The sequence below is a fragment of the Tursiops truncatus genome, chromosome 4, assembly GCF_011762595.2.
Source record: "Tursiops truncatus isolate mTurTru1 chromosome 4, mTurTru1.mat.Y, whole genome shotgun sequence".
Classification (NCBI taxonomy): domain Eukaryota; kingdom Metazoa; phylum Chordata; class Mammalia; order Artiodactyla; family Delphinidae; genus Tursiops; species Tursiops truncatus.
Genome location: NC_047037.1, coordinates 107,614,371 through 107,640,265, shown reverse-complemented (window position 1 = coordinate 107,640,265; position 25,895 = coordinate 107,614,371). Strand labels below are relative to the sequence as shown.

General features: G+C 34.5%; 1 pseudogene; it reads left to right on the top strand.

Annotated features, from left to right (window-relative positions):
* The first annotated feature begins 22,684 nt into the window (after positions 1-22,684).
* LOC101339482 (R3H domain-containing protein 1 pseudogene) lies at positions 22,685-25,640 on the top strand (annotated as a pseudogene).
* The last annotated feature ends 255 nt before the right edge of the window (positions 25,641-25,895 follow it).

Below are 25,895 nucleotides of genomic sequence, written 5' to 3'. Positions count from 1 at the left end.
TTGAGAGTCCACCTGCCAATGCAGGGTACATGGGTTCGTGCCCCAGTCCAGGAATATCCCACATGCCACGAACAGGCTGGGCCCGTGAGCCATGGCCGCTGAGCCTGCGCGTCCAGAAGCCTGTGCTCCACAACGGGAGAAGCCACAACAGTGAGAAGCCTGTGAAAAAAAAAAAAAAAAAAAAAATATTTTGTTACATATATATAATTCATATAGATGATACTCATTGAAATTCAGATTTTTTAATATCTGTAAAATAAATTTATCCATTCTATTTTATCTTTACATGATCCTTCAATTTATCTTAGGCATCTGTTCAATACTGAAGTGTTATTTATATTTTAAAAGTTAAATTGTTTTGTTTTGATTGACAATTAATATATTACTACTTTTATACATTTTGCATTTATATGAATAATAATATACCTAATTTTTTTTATTCTCAGATTTTTAATAGTGACTAGTTTAAATAAATTGTTTAATAATATGTTATTTATAAATATTGATGCATTAATATTAATTAATATATTGATTACTTTAATAATTTCATAATATTAAACAATTTAAATTAATTGTTTGATTAAATGATTTAATAGTGATACAAAGTTTAGTTAAATGATTAGCAATATTTTAAGGTAATAATTGTTAACTTAAATATTAATGATAAATTTAATATTTTAATGAGCAAACCGAGTCTCAGTGAAGTGGGATTTTCTTTTCTTTTTTTTTTTTTTAACATTTTTATTGGAGTATAAGTGATTTATGGTGGGTTAGTTTCTGCTTTTTAACAAAGTGAATCAGCTATACATATACATATATCCCCATATTTCTTCCCTCTTGCATCTCCCTCCCTCCCACCCTCTCTATCCCTCCCCTCTAGGTGGTCACAAAGCACTGAGCTGATCTCCCTGTGCTATGCAGCTGCTTCCCACTAACCAACTATTTTACATTTGGTAGTATATATAAGTCCATGCCACTCTCTCACTTCATCCCAGCTTACCCTTCCCTCTCCTCGTGTCCTCAAGTCCATTCTCTACGGCTGCAACTTTATTCCTGTCCTGCCCCTAGGTTCTTCATAAACATTTTGAAGTGGGATTTTCTTAATCTGTGCCTTTCCTTATATTTTCATAATAGTTAATAATATAGAAAAGAATTTTCTACATTCATCTGTATCGTCTTTATAACAATCCTATAAGAAGCATAGTGACAATTATCTCCACTTTATGGGTGATAAACTAAACTCAGAAAATTTTAATAGCTCACTAAATCTTACATATCTTGTTTATTGTGATGTTAGAATGACTTGCCAGGCCACTATTACTTCCAACAAGCCACATTTTCTTTGACATTGTCACCTCAATGTCAGTTGAGAAATCACTCAGAGCCATCACTTAACATGAAAGGAAAAGCAAATTTATATTCTCATTAAAAAGTCTTCCCTGGTGGTGCAGTGGTTGAGAGTCCACCTGCTGATGCAGGGGACACGTGTTCGTGCCCCAGTCCGGGAAGATCCCACATGCCGCGGAGCAGCTGGGCCCGTGAGCCACGGCCGCTGAGCCTGCGCGTCCAGAGCCTGTGCTCTGCAGCGGGAGAGGCCACAGCGGTGAGAGGCCCACGTACTACAAAAAAAAAAAAAAATTATACTCCAATAAAGATGTTTAAAAAACAAAAAAATTCCCTTTGTCAGATGGAACTACAAAATATCAGTAACCTACTTTTAAAGTAGGTAAAAAAAGAAAAAAAAAACTATGTATTAAACTGAACAAAAGGAAAATATAAGAACTTAAAAAAATAATTAAAAAATAAATAAAAATTAAAAAACAAAAGCAAAAAATCAAAAAATAAGTGGACACTTTATATCACCATACACAGATGGGCATGGGACATTGTGTCTTGTCAGGCTTACATTTTACAGTTACAGAATGAATAATTGGAGATTCAAGAAATTGTTAAGAAAAAAAAAAGGGGGAGGTTTGAGAAATATTCCTATGCATCATCTATTGTACTACATGCAGAATTATTTTTAATTTTAATTGAATTTGGAAAATGGACTTGGCTCAAAGTGACACCCCTTTTTATGTTATCATTTCAGAGGTCCCTAAAATATTTTTAAGGTGCAATTTAATGCATCAGTATGTTGTTATGCAGAGTTAATGTCCTTTGATTTCATCCCTATATTGTTACAAGAATATATAATAAGATGAATTTTATTTTAAACAGGAAGCCAGACGTAGATATAGAGTCACAGATGCTATGCCTCACTGGATAAAATAATTTCTTCAAGAGAGCACGTAACATTTCAACTGCCTACTACCCTAAAAATGTAAAAAATAAGCTTCAAATTATTAATCACAACAACAACTAAGACTCGTATTAGACTAACTGTACTCTGAATGAAACATTTAAAACAAGAAAAACGTAATTATGCCATACAAAATTCTCAAATAATAGTGATCCCGAATTTTTAAAATAGATATTGTTGAAAGATGTATTTCATTTATTGTAATACCTAATGATAATAGAATGACTTTAAAACTTTAAACATTTTGTCTAACATGATTTCTTACTTTTTTCCAGTTTTATTGACATAGTGCATTGTATAAGTTTAAAGTGTACAACATAATAATTTGATGTATGTATACATTGTCAAACGATTACCACAATACGTTTCCTTAACATCCATCACCTCACATAGTTACATTTTTTTTTTCCCTTGTGGTGCAAACTTTCAATATCTACTCTCTTAGTAACTTTCAAATATATGGTACAGTATCGTTAATTATTGTCATCATACTTTTGATTTTCTCATTTAAAATTTGGCATGAAACTGTCAAAGTAATAGCTATCTCTTTCACAAAACTATTTTCTAAGAAAAGGATTAATATAAAGTATTTCAGTAGACATGAGAATTTGTCAGTTAACAATCAATCTTGAAGAGTATGAAAATATAATTTTCTATAAATTATTAATAATTTCTTACTCTATAAAATGTTAAAATATCTCTTTCAACAAGTATTTTGTTAGAGTGTCTTAATATTTCTATTTTCTAAGAAAACTACAAATGTATAATCTCTCAAAATAGATGTAATTCAAATGATCCCATTTTAACTTGTTCAGTTTGTAAATTTTTATTGCTTATTCACATAAAAGATATAATTTACAACAATTTACATAGAGGCATTTATTGGTGACCTAAGCCAATTTTATACTGATGAAAAGAAGGGTGTAGATCTGTGCTATCCAATACAGTATACTCTATCACATGTGGATATTTAAATATAAATTAATTAAATTAAATTAAAAATTAAGTAACTCTGTTGTTCTAGCTTTATTTCAAGTACTCAATGTCATATTTGGCTAGTGGCTACCTTATTGGACAGCACAGGTATAGAATATTTCTATCATCACAGAAAGTTCATTGAACCATGCTGACCAGGATGGTTTTATTGTACTGTACATATGCAATACAATAATAAATATTATAAAAAATAATTTACCTAAAATATTGGAAATATGATGTACGGACACTGCCTACATTATCCATTATAATAGAGGAGAGACACATAAATCTGATCTTCATCTTCCATTTATCTCAAAAAAATTCAACATATTTGTTAAGGTAAAATTGATACATTAAGAACTGCACAGGGAATTCCCTGGTGGTCCAGTGGTTAAGACTCCACACTTTCACTACCGAAGGCACAGGTTCAATCCCTGGTCAGGGAACTACGATCCCACAAGTCATATGGAGTGACCAAAAAATAAATAAGTAAATAAATAAATAAAAACTGCACATATTTAATGTGTACAATTGGATGAGCTTGGACATGTGTAAACACCCATGATACCATCACCACAATCAAGGTAATAGACATATCCAACACCTTCCACAGTTTCCTGTGTCCCTTTATTTTGTTTGTTTTTATGTGATATGATCACTTAAAATGAGCTCCACCCTCTTAAAACTTTTTAGTTGGACAATATTGTCTTGCTAACTATAGAGACTATGTTGTACAGAAAATCTTTAGCATAACTGAAACTTTATATTGTATTTCCAGCTTCTATGAGTTTGACTATTTTAGATATTTTATATAAGTAGAATTATGCAGTATTTGTGCTTATGTGACTGGCTTATCTCACTTAATATAATGGCCTTCAGGCTCATTCATGTTGTCACAAACTACAGAATTTCCTTCTTTTTTGAGGCTGAAAAAAATATGTAATGTTATCTTCATCCATTTATTTATTGATGGGCTTTTAGGTTGTTTCCATATCTTGGCTCTTATGAATAAACCTGAAATGAACCTGGGAGTGCAGATATCTCTTCAAGATCCTGACTTCAATTCTTTTGGATATATATCCATAAGTGCAAATGTGATCTTGTTTGATCAAAATCACTCCTTCATGGGAAGAGAAGTTAGAGGGAAAACCTAACAGGATTCAAATATCTGACCAATAATGATCATACATACTTCCCTTATACAACATTATGTATTCATTCTAATAATATACACAAATGTCTGGTTGTGCTTTCTTTTGGTAAGTTTTGTTAATAATTACATCTAAAAATGTCATACAAGATAAGTATTGCATTAAGAAACTCATCTCCATACTGGAAAATATTCCTGCTGAGGCCTTCTGTTTTGCTTGAATACACGCTTGTTACTTTCTTTATTAAGAATCTAAGACTTCTCTGTATCTTTTTATATTATAATTATTTATTATTATTATATGTAATAGAGAAGATGAATTTGTAAGACCTATTTTTTGTTTTAATTTCATCAGAAGCATATGTAGCATCCTATAAAATGTGGATATTAGTTAATATAAAGCTATAAATATGTAGCTTAAAAACTCATTTCTATAGATTTTTGATGCCAAAGGTACTGAATATTCTCCACTGAGTCAAAAAGATTTATTGCCTCTTTTATTTTAAATCAGTGACTGTTAAAAAAGACATGAAGTAAGAAACTATAACTTTCACTTTAAATCATTTTAATAAGTTTGATTCTAATCACATCAGATATTTTCTGTTTTAGCATAAATAATAAAATGTTTGACTTTATTTTTACATTCTACTTATTTTAATATTAAAAAGTGCATCAATAAGAATTAACCATGGAAAGGTTATTTTTTGGAGCAGCAATGTTTTTAGGGAAATGGTGAATCAAAAAGTAGTTTTAAGAAACACTTTTCTGCATCTAAATAAATATAACAACCCCTGTATCCTCAAGTCCATTCCCTATGTCTGTGTCTTTATTCCTGTCCTGCCCCTAGGTTCTTCAGTGCCTTTTTAAAAATTTTTTTTTTTAGATTCCATATATATGTGTTAGCAAACAGTATTTGTTTTTTCTCTTTCTGACTTACTTCACTCTGTATGACAGACTCTAGGTCCATCCACCTCACTACAAATAACTCAATTTCATTTCTTTTTATGGCTGAGTAATATTCCATTGTATATATGTGCCATATCTTCTTTATCCATTCATCTGTCGATGGACACTTGGGTTGCTTCCATGTCCTGGCTATTGTAAATAGTGCTGCAATGAACATTGTGGTACATGACTCTTTTTGAATTATGGTTTTCTCAGGGTATATGCCCAGTAGTGGGATTGCTGGGTCATATGGTAGTTCTATTTTTAGTTTTTTAGCTGCGAAGAAGTGAAAGAGTGGCACTGACATATATACACTAACTAATGTAAAATAGATAGCTAGTGGGAAACAGCCACATAGCACAGGGTGATCAGCTTGGTGCTTTGTGACCACCTAGAGGGGTGGGATAGGGAGGGTGGGAGGGAGATGCAAGAGGGAAGGGATACAGGGATATATGTATACTTATAGCTGATTCGCTTTGTTATACAACAGAAACTAATACAACAATATAAAGCAATTATACTCTAATAAAGATGTTAAAAAAAGAATTTAAAAATAAATAAATATAACCTTGTTTCATTTTTAATTTATTAATGGGTTTACAAAAGAGAGATATGGGAAAATAATATCTCCCTCTCATAATAAAAGAATAAGCAAATTATTACATAATGCAGGGGATCATGCTCTAATATTCAACAACTTTTCATTATTCACTGATCAAGCAACTATGAATATTTTGTTTGTGCACAAGGGATGACGATGGCCACTTGTCAAAGCCACTGCGGCAAGCACATTATCACCCATTGTTTACAGATGTGAATTGCCATAAGGTATATTTTCAAGGTTGAAAGGAGCCTCCATAGGGCCACAAGCATAAATCTACCCCAGAAGAAGTCATGTAATCCTTCGTCAGTCAACCTGATGAAAAAACAACCAATTATTTAGTCCTTAATTTTCTTTTTATTCTTTAGTTTTTCATGTTTTTTTAAAAAAGATGGAATTATAACTTCATTTCAGAAATTTTTTCTATCCCCTTTTCAACACCTCATCCTGCACAGGGACTATTCTGATGAGTTCTACACAGTGTCTAAGAGGGTCACCAGGGTAACTAAGTCCTATATGCCCACTCAGGACCAGCCCAATAGCATATGCTTCAACGTCTTTTGTTCTCCATTTCACTCTCTCTAGTTCTTCACTCTGCTGCTTGAAGCCAACTCCCAATAAACTATTTGCACTCAAATCCCTGTCTTAGGCTCTGTTTTAGGAATAACCCAATTAAGAAAATAAAAGATAAGGAAAACTGGTTTTGTCATGGTTTTTCAGTATTTTTAAGAAATATAAATGGAAATATATAGACCATTCAATAGCTTCTGAAACTAGGCATGAATGAAATCCTTCATAGGGAGAGAGACACTGAACAGGGAAAATTGCCAAGAGCCTGGCTTTGATGAAATGAAATATATCAAAGTAGATGGAGGAGGATGAGCTGGCAACGGAAGCAGAGAGAGGCTAAGGAAATTAATAGAGTGACTCCAAATGAGGAGAAAAGTTTAGTGAAGCAAAGCATAGTACATTTTCATGTTCCCAGTAGTTAAATAAAATAATGACTAAAAATATCTTTATTGTGTTTAAGAGACATGCATCATTTTTACTAGATTATGGGTAGAAGCCACCTGGTGCTGGTTTAGTGCCAACAATAGAGACCTTCCTTGTAAACAACTGATCCATGCATGAGTAGAGAACCTGTTAATTCAAGAACAATCCCATTCAATGAAAAATTCAGAGAATCTATTCACTTATTAGCTTTAGGACAATCTATTTGTTCATATTTGCATATGAACAGATCTCAGATCTTAACAGCAAACAATGTTTCAGTTATTCAACAATATACGAATGTTTTAACTTGAAAAGGCACAACTTTATTTTGTTAAAGTATTACCACAAAAATTCATCATGCACTTATGCACTTAAACAAATATGAAAAGTAGAACATCTTTTGGTATGCTGAATTTTGTCCCAGGCCGCATGACATGCAGTAAACTTAAATAAGCATGTATTGTCATCTTGTGTCTAAAATCGATATATATTAGTAATGTTAAAACCCCTTTTATTCAGATAAAAATAACATTATGGTAAAATAAATATTATTGATAATAATAAAAAAACCCTTATGACTTCCTGAGTAAGAAAAGGTATAGTTCAATCATTAAGAGAGCAAACTCTGAAATTAGACTACCCAGATTTGAATCCTTTGTTCACCCCTTCCTGTCATTGTGCTCTTAGGCAAGTTCTTTTATCTGCCTATGTCATAACATTTTGATCTGAAAACTGGGCATAATTATAAAAAGTGCTTCATAGGATTGGTGGGGAATTGAATGAGCTAATCCATGAAAGCACTTAAAACTTGAGTGGTATGGCGTAAGCACTCAGTCAATAGTAACTATTTCATATGCTCAACTCTACCATAAGTATTTTACATCATTATCATTTTTAAACCACTCTTTGAGCTACTGAGTTACTGAAGGTCACAGACTTTAAATAATTGGTTGATGAGCCCGGGGCAAATAAGAACCGTGCTTATTAAAAAACAGCTTTTTCCTCAAATACTATGAATTTTGTAGCCTAGAACCCAGTAAGTTTTTATCTCCTCCTTTGGGCAAATTACTCATTTTATTAATATACATTTGGGGATATTTGTGGCCAAGGTATAAAAAAAACACATAAAAACATCTCCAAAGTAATTTTTCATGTGGTGTTCAGCCTTCATTTTCTTTGAGAATGGATACTTGGGAAATTAGTAATATGTCTCCTCTATTTTTTTATGTTACAATTATTTAGGAAAGATTTAAAATTTTAGGCAGTATTACTTTTATAAGGAAAGACTAGACACATTGCTAAAGAATATCAGAGAATGGAGGATAGATTTCCATTTCCAGTGCAATAGAATATTGAAGGTAGTAAAAGATAGAAATGATCTTATCTCTACATACTTATCTGTTGTACTTATTAGTTTTTTTTTTTTCCTATATTCATACCTCCTTCCATTTCTATACATATCCGCTGTTCTCTACGTGGCCTAAGCTTTTCCTTCAACATCAGTAATCATAGAGATGACTGATTTAGGACAGATCCCATGATGGCTGTACTGTTCCATTTCAGTTCCACAATCCTCTAGCATAGGAGTCTCCAACCCCCGGGCCAGATTGACCTGTTAGGCGCTAGGCCACCCAGCAGTAGGTGAGCGGTGGGCTACCACTTGAAGCTTCATCTGCTGCTCCCCATTGCTCACATTACCGCCTGAACCATCCCTCCCCCTCCCCAACCCTGTCCATGGAAAATTTCTCTTTCACGAAACGGGTTCCTGGTGCCAAAATGTTTGGGGACCACTGCCGGAGCACTCTTAGATTTACAGATGAGTTGCTGATGGTTAGATAGTTAAGTAAGTTACACATAGGAGACCTGATAGTTAAAATTAAATACACCCTTCTCCCCCAAAACTTGTGGTTTTCTAAAATACTAGATTATATTGTTTTCTACTGATTTAATGTTTTCTACATTAGTTTTTGAAATGACAGTGGAACCGACACATGCTTGGGAATCATAACTCAAGCTGTAGGAATTGGCACTAATTGACACTAATGACTAATATGGTTTAATTTCCTTTCTAACAGTAGGCAAATTCTTAACCCAGAGGAATGGATATTGGATTGTTAGAATTTCCAATACTTTGGCAAGCATAAGGAGGAGAAATTATAGAGACTCAGAAACTATATAATCAGAAGTCTAACTTTGGTCTGGAGACGGTAAATGATTATTTAGGATGGATCATGGTCTCAACTCATGAGGAAGTTTTTATTGCAAAACAGTGATAAAGATGTCCACAGGATTAGCTTTGAAACAGAGTTGAAAGTATAGATAAAATAAAAGGGTAAGGCTGTTTTTCTTGTTTAGTGCTGTTTGCACCTACTTTCAGAGTTATTGCTCTATGGAGTACTTCCTGTCTCTAGTGCAGTGCCTGAATAAGGGTCATATCTAACTAAAGTAAGAGATTAATAAATATCCGTATGAAATTAGAAAATTCTGTTGTCCACTTTAATTATATATTTAAGATTTAATACATTTTTAGGGTTAAAGATATACAAAATTTGTTAATTTTAATTGAAATTATTTCTAAGGAGTAGTTATTTGTTAAACTGAAATTTACATTAAAAGGCTGAGTCATCTAACTCCAAGAGCAGAGCAATTATTGAATTTCAGGAATCTCTACTTGTGCCTCTTTCCAATGCCTGAAAACCATTCTTATTTTAATATTTCTCTCACCTTTTACCTTTTCTTAAATCACCCTTTTTTCTTTTCCTATAATAATGTTCTAAATTAAAATCTGAGAATCACGTGATCCAAAACACCATATTAATAAAATACTTTGATCTTAGTTATACAGTGCATATATTCTCTGATTGTCAAAGTAGATTTCATTGCTAGCTATGCTCATTTATAAAACAGACTATTCAAATGTAGAAGTGGGAAAATTATATTCATAATCTTATGGTATCTTTTAGGTAAGCTAACAGCAATTTTTAATTGTGAAAGTGAAGAATCTTAAACATATTTAAATGATTTGCAAAGATTCTCTTAGCTTAAAAGATGAGATTCTGCAAAATATGAACATTTTTTTCAATGAATAATAAATAGATATATGTTTGCAAATAAACAGGATCAACATGACTGAGTCTAAAATGTAGTTTCTTATGCAGAGAGGATTTCCCGGGAGAAACAAAGATAAGAATCTAATTAAGCTGTTACTGTATGTAAATGAGAAATTGTAATTTAAGTTACCACAAAAAGGAAGAAATCTAAAAGCAAAATAACATATTGTTTTATTTCAAACAAGTCAAATGATAAGTTTTCAAAGGAGTAGGTAAGCTTCAGGTGATCAGGAGCTGAAGTGAATCGATTTGTAAAATATATATCATGATGGATAGCTTTTGAGTGTTAGCAGAAAGCCATATCATCACTTCACAATTAAAAATTCATTAGAATATGCGAGGCTAGGATAACATTTAGTGAATAGAAGAAGCAGCATGTGAGAAATTTGAATGAGTACAAATGCTTAATATAATAATCAGTGCTCAAGCTAGTATACCTCAAAATAATAATTTATAAATATTCACACTCTAACAGTCTTACCACTAACTAAAAAACAAAAGTATGAATCTTGCTCCAATATTATTAAAATTAAACCATTTATTTTAATTATGCCATAGTATTAGTTAAAGTTAAATTGTTTATCTAAAATAAAAGAGACTATTCAAGTTCAAATGCTATATTCATGTTAAATATTCAAGTTCAAATTCAAGTTCTACCTCTTTCAGGGAAACTTTTTCAGTGTCCACAAAACACTATGATCTCTCTTTTAAACTCTCAAACCACTTTTCTCTAAGTTACGGTATTTCTCATGTATAGGTAGAGAGTGTCCCATTCAAAGATAGGGTAATCTTTAAGAAACAAAAAAAAAGGATTTTTGCAAATCTTAGGAAACTGAACAGTAGTCTTTTGTACATAACAGGAGCTACATTAACTTATGCAGAGAGGAAAAGAGAAATGAAAATATCCCTTTCATAGTTGAGTTTTCCCCTAGTGGTGGATTAAAAAAAAAAAGTTTAGAGAAAGTGTGATTAAAAGCATTTTAAATGTATTCACTGGTAAATTCTCAAGAAAAACAAATTACTCATCCTATAAAATAAAACTCAGATTTAAAATAATAGCACACAAATGATAATGATTCACTAGTAATTTTCTGAACTCTGCTTGCTTTTGTGATGAAGTGTTTTGTTGTTATTAATAAGATCTAAACAGGCAAATTAAATATTTGAACAGTTTCTTCCAGACTTCATACAGATTCTGTATTTCATCTGTTAATTCACTCTTTCTATTTGAAGCATTAGGGGCTTGAGAACCAAAACACCCTTGGTAGTTCTATTTTATTCCTAATACATTCCTCACTTGAGATTTTTCAATACTGCATCAAAAGGAAGTTCTAAGGTGAATGTCCCTCATTGTCATTCCAGAAAATAATATGGTATTATCTCTTAGTGATGTGGCTCACATCTATAACAGTGCTAAACCCAACTTATTCCTTTATTTTTTTTCAAGTTTTAACTGCTTAGCAGGGAGATAGAGTAGGAACCTCATATCTGATTGCATACTTTTGTTTTGCTCAAGAAATGCAATTTAATTAACCATGGGCATTCTTCATTTATGCTTTACATTACATCCAGCTATCTTGCTGAATATTTTCAAGTGTAATCATAATCTATTAGATAATTATTAATGGGTATTTTCTTCAAAATAAAATAAGTTTATCTTTAAGTTGAGTACTTATAAAATGCCTAGGGATTTAAAAATGCCCCTTACAACAACAAAAAGAATTTTTTCTTATTCATAACATATTAAGGTTAATAAATTAAATATCTTAATTATCTATAAATATTGCATCTTAAGACTAATAACAACTGTAAACTTCATGTTACATTTAGGTTTTCCAGTATTTTTTAAAATCTCTAAATTAAGATTGTGTAGAGAACTGTCTTGAAGGGAAATATAAATCTGAGTGAATTTTTTTGTAACATTAGATAGAGTATGACAAATATTTTTTACATTAATGTGCATTTAAACAGAGGCCAAGCTAGAGCTTTAAGATAAGTGCATTAATTACTGTTAACCAGCAAACTTTCAGTTTACCGTAGTTCAAGTGTCCAAATATTACAATTCCCTTAAAAAAGCATTAGTAGAAATTTTCTTTTTGAGTTCTCTGGCTTTCGATCGATTCAACGTGGGATATAGTGAGTTTTTTTCAAAAAAAATTGGCACAGATATTAGAATTCATATTTACATGTCCTTGAAGTTATGTATTTATTATTTTAACCACTTATTGTGTGGGTAACAGAAATCTCACAGGGGTTAAAATTGTGAATCGTGTGAATATAAATACTTGGTCAAATTTTTGAATGTTAGAAGCATAACAAGCTTGAAGGTTTTAAAATAAATGTGAAAATATTAGACGACAATACAGAGCATCAGAATATATTAAAAATCTTCCCAAGTATTACTTTTAGAATTGGCTATACTTCCTATTACAAAGATCTGGTTTCTTAACAGAAACTTAAATTTTATGGTTCTTTTTAACCAAAATCTCAAGAGAGTGAAAATTTTTCCTTAGAAATATAAGAAAAAAGGGAGCTTGTAAAAGAAAATAATTTTTAAAAATTATCTTTCTATGGCAAGAATTTCTTAATCAAATTATTTTAGGAGCTCTTAATAATTTCATTAGTATATTAAACACATGTTAGAAAAGGATTTCACTGATTTTAAAAGTAAGGTCAGCATATACTTTTCACTCCATATGCAAGAAAATATACCTAAGTTTTTAGTATAAAATTATTCAAAATTTTCAGTGTTAGTTGCTTCTCATAAATAATATACTTTATAGTAGAAAAAATATATATGCAATCTTTAAAATATTTACTACAATAGCACTCTAAATGTTACTCGTAATCTATAACATTTTAATTTTTTTTCAGAAAACCTGGAATTTTAAATTTCTTACTTACATATAAGCATTTTTTGGTGTAATAAATGTGACCCAAAATACAGATTTTTATTATGAAAATAAAATGTGAAAATCAAGTTTACTTTAGATATACAGCCAAGATGTGAGTCAATCTTATACAATTGTGGAAAATGTATTGTAATTAAATAAAATGGCTGATTGTCCTTCAACATTAATGCAGTTTGAAATCTAAAATATTAAGAAATAAGTTATTGGAAATGGAGCATATAATAACAACTGTTACAATAGTCATGCTACAGAAGAGTACTTGGATGGTTGGAATCATTCCAACTTTTGCTAGGTAATTTTGCTGTATTATCATTTAAAATGTGTATGCTGACAGTGAATGTGTTTATGTGTATACTTGCATAAATAATGTACAGGAAAATACACAAATATTAGAATTAGTAACAATTACTCTCTAAGGTTATTTCTAAATAGGTTCCTATACACAAAATAATAAAAATTGAGCTTCTGTACTTTACAATTTAGATGTTATATCACATTTATCTCAATACACTGAAACTGTAATTGCAAATAATTGAACTTCCAATACACAAGTAAATGAAACTGCTGAACCAAAAGGAAATTAGCATTGATTGCAGTTTGAGTAACTGAACAGATCTGGTAGTTCTGATTTATCGAGGTGGAAACTAGTACTAAACCCATTAACACAAAAGTATAATTAAAGTGTTGTGATTTTTAGCAACAAATGCAAGAGGAGGAAACAACCATAAAAATATCCTTTTATTTTGATAATGAAAATCAATATGAAAATTGCAAGAGTAGTGCTCTCAAATTAATGCCAGGCAACTAAAAGAAAACTAAACACACAATTATATTTTGATAGACCTTATAAATATTAAAGAAACTACATGATCGGTATATTGATGTTTGTTTAGCTTTCATACCTGGAATTAATACTTGGAGCAACAGTGCATAATTTCTTGGAAGAACTCTGTAAAATGGGGATACCAACTGCTTACTTCCTTAAATAATTAACACTGCATCTTATATAACATTTACCCAGTAAATCCAAAGAAAAATTACATTATGTCCATGGTTACATAATACTTTTAGCCAAAAAGAGTCTATTCAACTGAAATGAAGATAATTTACACAAATCTCCATATCACTTTATGTAAACACAACAAAGATTTGTTTCAACTGTGTTTCATGGTCCTCCATTAATAAGTCATTCCACTAAAAAGATTATTAGGCAACCAAAAATACCATCTGCTCTCATTCTTTAAGTCAATTCTATTTTATGACAGTGTTTACAAGACAAATCTACTTCAGATTAATTAATTTTATAGGTGAGAAATGTATTCAGCTTGTTATTGTATTTCTCATGAAATAATTTTAATGAATTAATCACTCATTTAAACTTCGCTTCCTCCGACCTGAATAAAATCACTGAAACTGTCACCGAGAGTAATTCTGACTGAATTTACAAGTGGCCAGTACAAGCCTTCTTAGTAATAACTATTTTGAATTATCCAAATTGATGAAACCAAAGTGAAACCAATAAAAGGAATTAAAGAAATTACCCATGTAGTATCCAAGCTAATTAAGACCGGTCAGCTATGACTTTTGGCTAGAATTCCACTTGTGCTCACATTTTACTTGAATTAAATTACTATTAACAATGCTTCTGTTGCTATTATTCTTACTCATGCCCATCTACCTCTTCCTTTTCTACTTTATCCTCTTCCTCCTCCTGATGGTATTGCTACTTTTCATATTAGTGCTGTTGCTGCTAGAGGTATTGAAATTACTGCTACTGCAGAGTCATAGCAAACAATTCATGTTTCAGCTCTATCTGTATAGAGTATGCTGATCCTTGTGTTGGGTATTACTTGCTAACTGGCTTTGGATTATTTATTTATATTAAACAAGATGATGTTCATTATCTTAATCAGCTCTAATCATTGCATTGGAGACATCTATTTATCGAGTCCTACCTCTCCTCTTAAAATCTAGCTCTCTAGGGTCCTCACATTAGATGTAGATAGTGTTAACATCTTGATTAAAGAAGAATCACATTATGTATTTTAACTTTTAGGGTCAAATTCATGTGATGAGGGGAGGGGCCACATAGAAGTCAAAGTAACTGAAATCAGATCCCTTTTTCTTTTAAGAAACACATTACCCATAGATAAATCATCAATTTAATACTGAGGCTAAAAGGAAATTTATAAAAGGAAAAATATAAAAGAGAAAAAGAAAGTAATCTCTACTGAGAATATTCTATATGAAAGTAACCACACAACTTTCCTAAGAGGGGAAACAGTATAATTGAGAAATGATGTTTTACATGCTTTCATTACTTGGGGTTAAGTAATATTTTATGAAAAAGTCAATTGAAGACAAGTCAAAATATTTGGGTGGTATTACTATCATCCAAATTTGAAAAAAAAAAATACTATTGATTCCATGAAAAATAGTTACAGGCTTAAATTTCAATTATCAACTTTATTAACTATAAGAATGAAATGACAACATCAGTGCTGCTTTTTTGCCACTAAAATGGGAATACCTGGCTGCAATCTATTTTCCCATCGTAGTTAGGGTGATCTCTAAGAAGATAAATTTGGTTGCTTCATACTCTGTTAAAAAATTACATCACATTGCAATGGTGTGTTGGTTCACAAACTGGCCCCCATACTCATGCAGGGCAAGGAGAGACTGAAGAAAGAGGCGGATCACTCCAGAGTGTTAGGTGGAAGTTTTAATAAGCAAGGGAACTTACACATTAGGCTTGTCTTGGGAGGCCAAAAGGCCCACCTGCCAGAATCTTAAAAGTTTATGTAGAGGCCTTAACTGGATTCAGTCACATATACCATCCAGATGATCTCAACGCCACATTGCTTTTTCAAGGCTGTGCTTTTAAAAATGGTCCCCACTGTGGGACCGGTGGGCAGAATGTATATTCCAAGGATGGGGAGGAGGTGAGGAGTCTTTGATTCCCTGGGACCAGCTTGCAATTCAACCAGCTGTCACCTCCATTCAATGACCTCCTCCGACATGGTAAGAGAATTCAGATTCTATGACAACCTCAAAAAAATGTACAAGTTTGCGCCACATGTCAAGCTTTATCTAATCCTGCCATCCCCCATTCTCCCTACACTTTGTCCTAGTTTACTTTTGTTTTGTGAACACACATTTTCCTGAGTAAGGAAAGTTACATATGGTGTGCCTTCTTTCTGGGAGGTCTCTTCCTTCTTCCTCCATAGGCTTGATCTTTTCATTTATTCAGTTATCATCGCTCTCAATTTATACATTACATTCCTCTAAGAGATTCTCACTGTTTGAACTACATAAAAAGAGGATACCCCCCTCCCATGTTTTCTCTTACACCCTACAATCATTTTCTTTTCGAGAATTCACTACAATTAAGGGTTTTTATTTTGTTTGTTTGCTTAATTTTTTTATTATCTATGCTTCACTAGGTTGCTTCATGAGTGTAGGACCATACATGTTTTACTTGTTGTATTCTAGCTAGTAACACAGTATCTTCAGTACCTAGATACTCAATAAATATTTCTAGAGTGAATGATTGAATGTATGCCTTAATTTGTTGATAATTTGAGAAGCATCAACCCTGAGTCACTTTTCTAGTGATTAATACTGAAACCAAATAATCTAATAGACTGTATATTTTTCTGGTTCATATCTAGCCCTCAGAATCTTCTTTGCTTTCAGAGATCTTATTTAAATAAAATATTTGGGGCTTCTACTAATCATGACATTTTGCAATCAACTAAATGTGGAATATAGTAAGCTAAAATATTGAGCTAATGAAAAATATTATAAAATATAACTAAAAGCATAATATCCAAAATCAATTATGAAGATAGGAAGGTATGCACAAGTACATTAAAATAATTAAAACACTTGAAGTTATAATACAGATCCATAAAACAACTTATGAACTCGTTATTAATAAGCTCCACAAATTTGAGCCTCTGCTGCTAGGAAAAAGTAGGGTTTCATGTATAGTAGAAAGCATGATGATGACAAACAAGCAGCAATGGTTGCCTCACAAGGCAACCTGGGTATTTCAGGTTGAGATTTTTGTGTCCTTTGTTAATGGTTTTGTTTTGTTTTGACTCAGGAGATCAAGGGTTTTTTTATGTACATTGGGAGACAAGAAGACATATCAAATAAGCATTATATTTGTCAAGAGATTAGAGACATGTCTAATAAAGCATTATAACAGGAAGATATTCACTTATATTATTAGTTGTGAAGATAAACAGTTTAGTTAAATAACCCAGGTGCAAAATCACTGTAGGCCTGGCAAGTCACACATCTCTGAACTATAAAGCATATGTCAGTCCCATGGAGTGAGGAAGCAGAGAAATAACAAATGTGGATTTCCACTCTAATAGACTGAGGAGACAATGCCCAAGAAAGAGTTCTTAGTGGTAGGACACCATCTTGGAAAATATCTTTAACTTATACGTTAGAAAAGGGAACATTTTTACATAATACTGAGTGACAATAATACTATAAAAATAATAATATTTTAAGAGAGTGCACAGATCCTTATTTTCGACTAAATGTGAGCACTTACTATGTGAAAACAAAACCATGTCATATTTTCCATATGTTTGTTTGAGGGAAACCTCTCATAGATAACATGACCATGGAAAGCTTTTGAAGAAGTGATATTTGTATTAGTTTCTTACTGCTACTGTAACCCATTACCACAAATTCAGTGGCTTAAACACAAATTTATGTTAGAAGTCTGGAGATCAGAAGTCTAAAAATAGGTCTGCAAGGTTGTATTCCTTCTGGAGGATTTATGGGAGAATCTGTTTCCTTGCCTCTTTCCAGCTTCTAGATGTTGCCTAGCTTCCTTGTTTTGTAGTCCTTCTTCCATCTTCGGAACCAGCAGTATACCATCTTTTCTCCTCTCTGACTTCTGCTTCCATTCTCTCTTATTCTCTCTCTGAATCTTTATAAGGATCCTGTGATTACATTGGACAAGCCTAAGTATGCTAGAATAATCTCATCTCAAGAACCTGAAGTTAGTTGAGTGTGAAAAGTCCCTTTTACCATGTAAGGTAACATTCACAGATTCCAGGAATTAGGACATGGGCTTTTTTTTTTTTTTTTTTTTTTTTTTTTTTTTGCGGTACGCGGGCTTCTCACTGCTGTGGCCTCTCCCGTTGCGGGGCACAGGCTCCGGACGCACAGGCTCAGTGGCCAAGGCTCACCGGGCCTAGCCGCTCCACGGCATGTGAGATTTTCCCGGACCAGGGCACGAACCCGTGTCTCCTGCATCGGCAGGCGAACTCTCAACCACTGCGCCACCAGGGAAGCCCCTGGACTTTTTTGAGGGATCATTATTCAGCCTAATATTTAAGCTGAATTCGCAAGGAAAATCAGTCAGTGACACAAAAACTGGAAAAGACCTGGCCTAGTTTGGATTCCCTGGAGAGCCCACGCTCAGTCTAGTATTTGAGGGCAGGCGGTTTATTTGGGAAGTGATACCAGGAAGTACAAGTGAGAATAGAGAATTGAAACAGTGAAGAGAAAGTAGCTGATAAATGATGTGCTAATGAAAAAAAATATAAATATGAGTAACTGGAGCTTAATCCTCCCAGGTACTCTTTGAGCAGCACATATCAAACCTGTACCAATGGGATATAGAAAGCCTGGGAGTTGTGCCTGACATTCCAATCTCTCGCCAGTTGAGAGACATGAAATCCCTACTATGCTGCTAGGCACAAGGGCTAAGCAAGCTCACAAAATTATCAAGAAAACCTTTAGGCAGAACAGCAGAGAAACCAGGAGGAGAGAAGAAATGGTGCTTGATGTGGGAGGCTGTCAGCTCTTCATAAGTACACTGGGAACTCAGGAGGTTGACCAGATATTTTTTTTTAAAACAACAATAGTATCTGGTCCAGATGGCAACAATAATAAGACATTACAGGACACACCCAAGGCATTCAAGTCTTGCAACATAATGTAGTATATGAAACTACACTGTTGAAATAATTAGAGAGCAATAATGCATAATAATGCATTACATGATTTGAAACAAATATACATTATTGCAGGAAAGTATTTTTAAAATGGAGTTAGAGGAGCAATGAGTTTGGTCTGAATGGTAGGTTGATTTGCAGACCTATAGACTGGCAAAAAAGAGTTTGGATAGACAAAAAGAAGAAAGATTTGTGAAGATAGAGAAAACAATACAAGGAAAATTTTAAAAACTATGATTATACATATTATCACATGTTTTGCAATAAGAAGAATATACTGGATGGAAAATAGTGTTTTGATTTTAAGGTAAAAAGATTGCTAGGTAGCCTGCCAATAATAATTATTTGGTTCAGACACTCAAAATAATAGCTATTAAATATCTAATATGTGTTAGACACAGTTTCAGACAGTTTCAGTTTCAGACACTGGCTTTATATCATTGAATGGAACAGTGAAAAGCCCTAGCCTTCAAGCTGTTTCCATACTTGACGTTTATGTAAAACTTTACAATTACCAAAAGGTAACATGGGCTCATATATAAAGTTTATCTTTATATATAATCTGTATATATACAGATAATGAATATATTATTACAAATACAATACAAATAATGAATATATTGAAGCATGATTCATGACATAATCAAAGCACACATGTACTTTTCTTTCCTACCATCCTTTTGAAATATATTCAGTATGGAGCGTTTTTTTGCTTTCACTAAATAAAAATTTCTCAGGCGCATGACTTATTCTGGTAAACTTACATATAAGTTTACAAAACTATTTAGATTACAAATATAGCATCATTTTTCTATTCAACCTTTCCAACATATTCAATTGTAAAACTTCTCCTTACACACAGAAATGACATTTAAGCTCAGAATTGTGTACCAGCTGAGGGCAGACACTGGCATCTTGTCCCCTCCATAAATAAAAGACTTTGGCAGATCAAAATCAGTCATTAGCACTCCTCTCTCTTCTCAAGTCAGCTCTTTTACTTTTCTCCCTTTTTAGCTATAGTTTAAGTCCCTGCTAGCATCAATATGGGAGGAGGTGAAAATGTTGGAGGCTGTCTGATGAGCATCCCTCCTACAAGCACACATATAGCAGGGTAGCCAACCTCTCCTGAAAAGAAGATTTGGGAGATACATCCCCATGTCTACCACATTCCACCTATGTCATTACTCAGCTCTGTATCTCTAAATATGTTTGCTTGAGGAACAACTCCTACAGAATTCCAGTTGTCCTCTTTTCCTAAGAGAAAACATAGAAAAGGAAAAATGACAGCCCAGTCTGATTCAGTTATTCTTAAGGGCCACAATATATAAATACTGTCTTCCCAAAAGTAAGATGTATTAAATCAAAACAAGAATCACATATTCTCCATCTAGGAGCAAGTTGAATTTATTAAAATAGTTATTAGGACTTTGTTTTTAGTGATAGGTTATGATTAGATATATTGTTGGTACTGGTATTTGTTGATAGATGATATCAATATTTGTTGAAAGATCCATCAAATACATTTTCGCCCTTTCAAATGCAGTATATACAAACTTGAAGCTAGTATTGAATTGTACATGTAAATACTGATGAATCTTGTCAGAGCATCTGTATAAAGTAATAAATGTGGAACACGTATAAAAAATAAATACAGTCTCGCTGTGGCATACTTAATAATTGCATATTTCTGATTGTTCACTTTTGTCCTGGTATTACATGGCCATGAATTTCACATTAAATAAAATGGCTCAGCAACTGCTATGATACTTTAAAACAAACATGTTAGCACTCCCTGTAAAGAGAAACACAATTTATTGCAGATGCCAAATCTTTATTACTTTTCTGGCTAACGGCAGAAGGACTTGAAGAATGAATCTAAATGTGTTCACACTGGAAACAGAGATTATATAAAACAAGTGTGGCAGCCCCTTGTTTAAAGCACCTCAAAGTTACCAAAAGATTTTGGAAGTGATAGGTCACAAGGTTTTACCTAGATAGGAAGAAAAGGAATGACGAAAATAAGTTTTGGCTCCCAAATGGTTTCCCTCACTCTCAACATTTGTTTACTGACTAGGGCAAAGAGCAAATATGTTTTTTGCCATTTTGTCAAAGGAGGGAGATCAGTTTTCCTCAATGAATACCAATTTACTCTCTCTCTATTTCTCTCTCTCCTTACCAGAGGCAGCAGGAATTATTGAGAAATCCTGTGCTAATACCTACCTGTACTTAGGCAAGAAGTTCTTAATCCTTACTGCACAATAAACTCTTTTGGAGTCCTAGTAAATTACATCAGTTCTCAACCCCCTTCTCTCCCCATCAAATCTCTGGAGGTAGGTTTCCAGCAAAGGTAATTTTTTTTGTAAGACTACCAGGTGGTTCTAAGACATAGCCAGAATTGTGTACTTCTGCTCTGTCAAAGCAATCTAGAAAACACACACACACACACAATTTTAAATTCCTAATTATAAAGATCCATCAGTCTAATATCAAATGTAAACTTTCACTTTATATAAGAAAATGTTCAAAGTCATATTCTTGATTAGTGGTTTTAATAGTGTTTGAGTATAACTTAAAAGGGTAGGTTCTATGTGATATGATCTTATAAAATGAAAAAAAGAATAACCTCTTTCATATTGAAGATATTCTAGAAGGCTGAATAAAACTTTTCCACCCCATTGATCTGTACAAATGTAAATTCTATTATGTCGGTGTCTAAGTCAGTTTAGGCTGCTCTAACAGAATACCACAGATAGGCGGCTTAAACAGCAAGAATTTATTTCTCACAGTTCTACAGACTGGGAAGTCCGAGATCAAGTGGACAGTAGATCCAGTATTATACTGAGGGCACTCTTCTTTGTTTGCAATCAGCTGACCTAGGTGTGTCCTCACATGGCAGAGAGCAAGAAAGAGGGAAAGAAAGTGCTCTGGTCTACACTTATGAGGACACTCATCATATTCATGAGGGCTCCACCCTCATGACCTAATTACTTCCCAAAGACCCCACTTCCTAATACTATCACATGGTGGGCTGAAATATTAACATATGATTTTGGGGGAGACCCAGCATTCAGTCCATAACAGTGAGCTAAGGGTGGTCTAAATTCTGAGAACAGAAAGGACAGTTCTTCTCTGTAAAAACAAAACAAAACAGGAGAATTATACATTCACTCTTAAAATATAATATTAAGTAATTCTTCACTTGAAAAAAATTGAATCAAAAGAACTACTTGAAAGTATACAAAATGTGCGTTTTAATTATGTTTAAACTGTTACACTTTGGCTCATTAATCACCACATTATATAAGACCAAGATAATTATTTTACATGAATAAAAGGGATTTTATATTATAGATTAGTAATACATAAAATGTTCAAACTAATGTCTAATATTGATGTATTCAATAAATAAAAATGTAAAGATTGGCAATAAGATATGTTTAAATATAATGATATTCTTATAGTAAATAATCAAAGCCTGTATTCAAGATAAAATAAGCCTGGTGGTGGGAAGGGGTGGGATTTTGCCAGCCGTGGCTGCCACTGGAGCCGGTGTCCGGGCTGGTGATGGGGTTAATTCCCTTTCATAAGACTCTTAACTTGCACCCACCCAGCCCCTCCGTCACCCTGCTGCGCCGCGCTCCAAACGTCTCCTCCTCAGTAACGCGGGCCCCTGAAAGGTATGATATATTTTATCCTAGACAGTCCAGGAATCTACAGTGGTGACAAGGACATGGGACTCCTCCTGCCAGATTCCAAATTGGTCAAGACAATTGACATCCTGGTTGACAACTGTGAGAAAGAACCTTGGATTATTTTATTTTATTTTTGCGGGACACCACAATTCCACATGCATGGGACACATCAGGCTTCAAGTTCCCTGTAGAATTCTAAAATAACCTTTGCTAATGAGGATGTCTGATACTGTTACGGTAAAAAATGAAACTGAAGCAATGAAGGATTTGGAGGCAGAAGTGAAAGATACAACCAGAGTTGTAAATCTTATCAAATCAGAAAACTATGGGAAGATTTTGGCAGAGAAGAATGAACATTGCATTGACAACAATATTGATTTGCAGGGGAAAATTCAGATACAGTTAACACAATCATTTGGAAAAGAGGAGAAGCCCTCAAAACGGGAAGCAGAAGAAGAAAAAGCCAGTGATAAGTTGCCCAGAAAAATGTTATCAAGAGATTCTAGGTCAAGAATACACTGATTCAACCAGCATAGGTCTACATGAATTTTTAGTAAATACATTAAAAAACAATCCCAGGGACAGTATGATGCTGTTGAAATTGGAACAAGAAATTTTAGATTCCATTGGTAATAATGAGTCTCCACATAAAAAATTCCACCCAATGACATCTTACCATAGGATGCTATTACACAGAGTTGCTGCTTACTTTGGATTAGACCACAATGTTGATCAGAGTGGGAAGTCTGTCACAGTAAACAAAACTAGCAATACAAGAATACCTGATCAGAAATTTAATGAACATATTAAGGATGATAAAGGTGAAGACTTTCAGAAATGATATATCCTCAAGAGAGATAACTCTACCTTTGACAAAGATGATAACCAGATGAGAATACATTTGAAAGCTGACAGAAGAAGCAAATCTATAGAAGAAAGAGAAGAAGAGTACCAGAGAGCTAGAGACAGAATATTTTCCCAAGATCTCCTGTGTTCCCAAGAGAATTATATTATTGACAAAATAATCCAAGACGAGGATGCTAGTAGCACCCAGCAGAGGTGCCAGATATTTAGAGTTAATAAAGATTCTTCAGGGAGAGCAACAGATAGCCATCAAAGCAGCAATGAGAACGAGTTGAAGTACTCTGAATCACGACCCTGGAGCAGCATAGATTCAGACAGCTCTCTCTGAAACTTCAAGCCTGCAGTAACCAAAGCCAGCAGCTTCGGTGGAATTTCAGTTCTGACAAGAGGTGATAGGTCTGGAGGAAGCAAAAGCATAGGCAGGCTTTCAAAAACAGGTCAGCCCTTCATAAACCCAGATGGGAAGTCCAGTTGTGTATAATTCTCCGATGACTCAACAACCAGTTAGAACCCAAGTGCCTGGACCTCCACAGCCACCTCTGCCTCCCCCATCACCTCAACAACAAGCAGCTCAGCACAATTTCTCACAGCAGGACAACCATGGGTCTCAGTGTAGCCACCTGAGTCTTGCCCGCCAGCCATGTGCAGATGGTTCTGATCCTCAAGCCACCATGTTCCAGTCCACTGTTGTTCTTCAGTACAGCAGTCTGGTTATATCACGACAGCAGCCCCACCACCACCACTGCCTCCTCTTCCTCCCCTACCTCCTGGGCAGCCAGTCCCTACTGCTTGCTATTCTGCCTCTGGTCATCATGTCAGCCAGCCTGTGCTCCAGCAGCAAGGACATATTCAGCAGCCCTCTCCACAGATGTCAGCCTGTTATTGTGCTCCAGGCCACTACCACTCCAGTCAACCTCAGTATCGCCCAGTCCCTTCTGTCCATTACAATTCACATCTAAACCAACCACTACCCCAGCCTGCCCAGCAGACAGGTTATCAAGTTATGCCCAACGGGCAGCAAAACTACCAGGGGATAGTTGGAGTTCAGCAACCCCAGAGTCAGAGCCTAGTTGGTGGCCAGCCCAACAGCATTGGAAAACAGATTCAAGGAGTGGTCATTGCCTATCCTTCAGTGCCATCATTTCAGGTTTCACTGCCTCAAGGTTCTCAAGGAATTGCCCATCAGACTTATCAACAGCCTGCTATGTTTCCTAATCATTCTAATCAAGGATCTATGCCTACAGCAGGAATGCCAGTTTACTACAGCATCATTCCACCTGGCTAACAAAATAATTTAAGCTCCTCAGTAGGTTACTTGCAACATCCAGGATTAGAACAAGTACAGTTGCCTCGAACTACTTCACCATGCAATTCCCAGCAGCTCCAAGGCCACCAGTGTGCAGCTGTGCCACCTCCACCACCTGGTGGCGGAATGGTGACGATGCAGCTCAGTGTACCAAACAATCCACAATCTTGTGCCCATTCACCCCCACAGTAGCAACAAAACAAATATTATGGTGATCACCAGAGAGGACAGAAGTGTATGGAATTTAGAAATAGAGACAATATTGTTCAGGAGATGCCAGATACCCGTTACTTGGCCAGCCCCTGCAGTACAACTCTCCTGCTGTTCTGCACAGACACATTCCAGCCCAACAGGGTCAGCCTGGCAACAGGCATGGAAACCGAGGAAGGAAACAAGCTAAAAAAGCTGCATCCACCGACCTTGGTGCAGGAGAAGCAGTTGTTGGGAAGGTCTTGGAAATTATTGAACTACCAGATGGAATAACTCGTGTGGAAGCTGAGAAGCTTTTTGGGGAACTCTTTAAAATTGGTGCCAAGATCTGGTGGCTTTGGGACCCCCAGTCCCAGGCCCAGCTGCATCGTCACTTCCTCTGCTGTGGCAGTGGGGACAGCACTTTCAACCCCGAAAGCTCTAAACCTAGTGACTTGGCCTCCATGTACACTGTCTTAGCCACATTCCCCTCCATCTCGGCTGCACAGAATTCTCTGAAGAAACAAATTAACTCAGTTAACGAGTTTAAGCTGAGAACGAGCAAGAAGCATTATGACTTTCACATTTTGGAAAGAGCAAGTTCTCAGTAACAGCCCCTTTGGACCCATGGCCTTTGTGATTCCCCTGTCCTCACCCATCTTTAACTGGCTTGGTATTTGGAACTTCTGTTAACATGAGACTCCTAGGATGTGTGGTCGTGGCATTACAACTTCTGAAGACAGGCCAGTGATCCAGCAAAGGCGGCGGGGGTGGGGGGGGGGAATACACATTTCACCCCAGATGACTGTAGGAAGCCACATCGGAATGATACAGAGTTAGCAGCTTTTTCTGAGGAAATGCTGTTC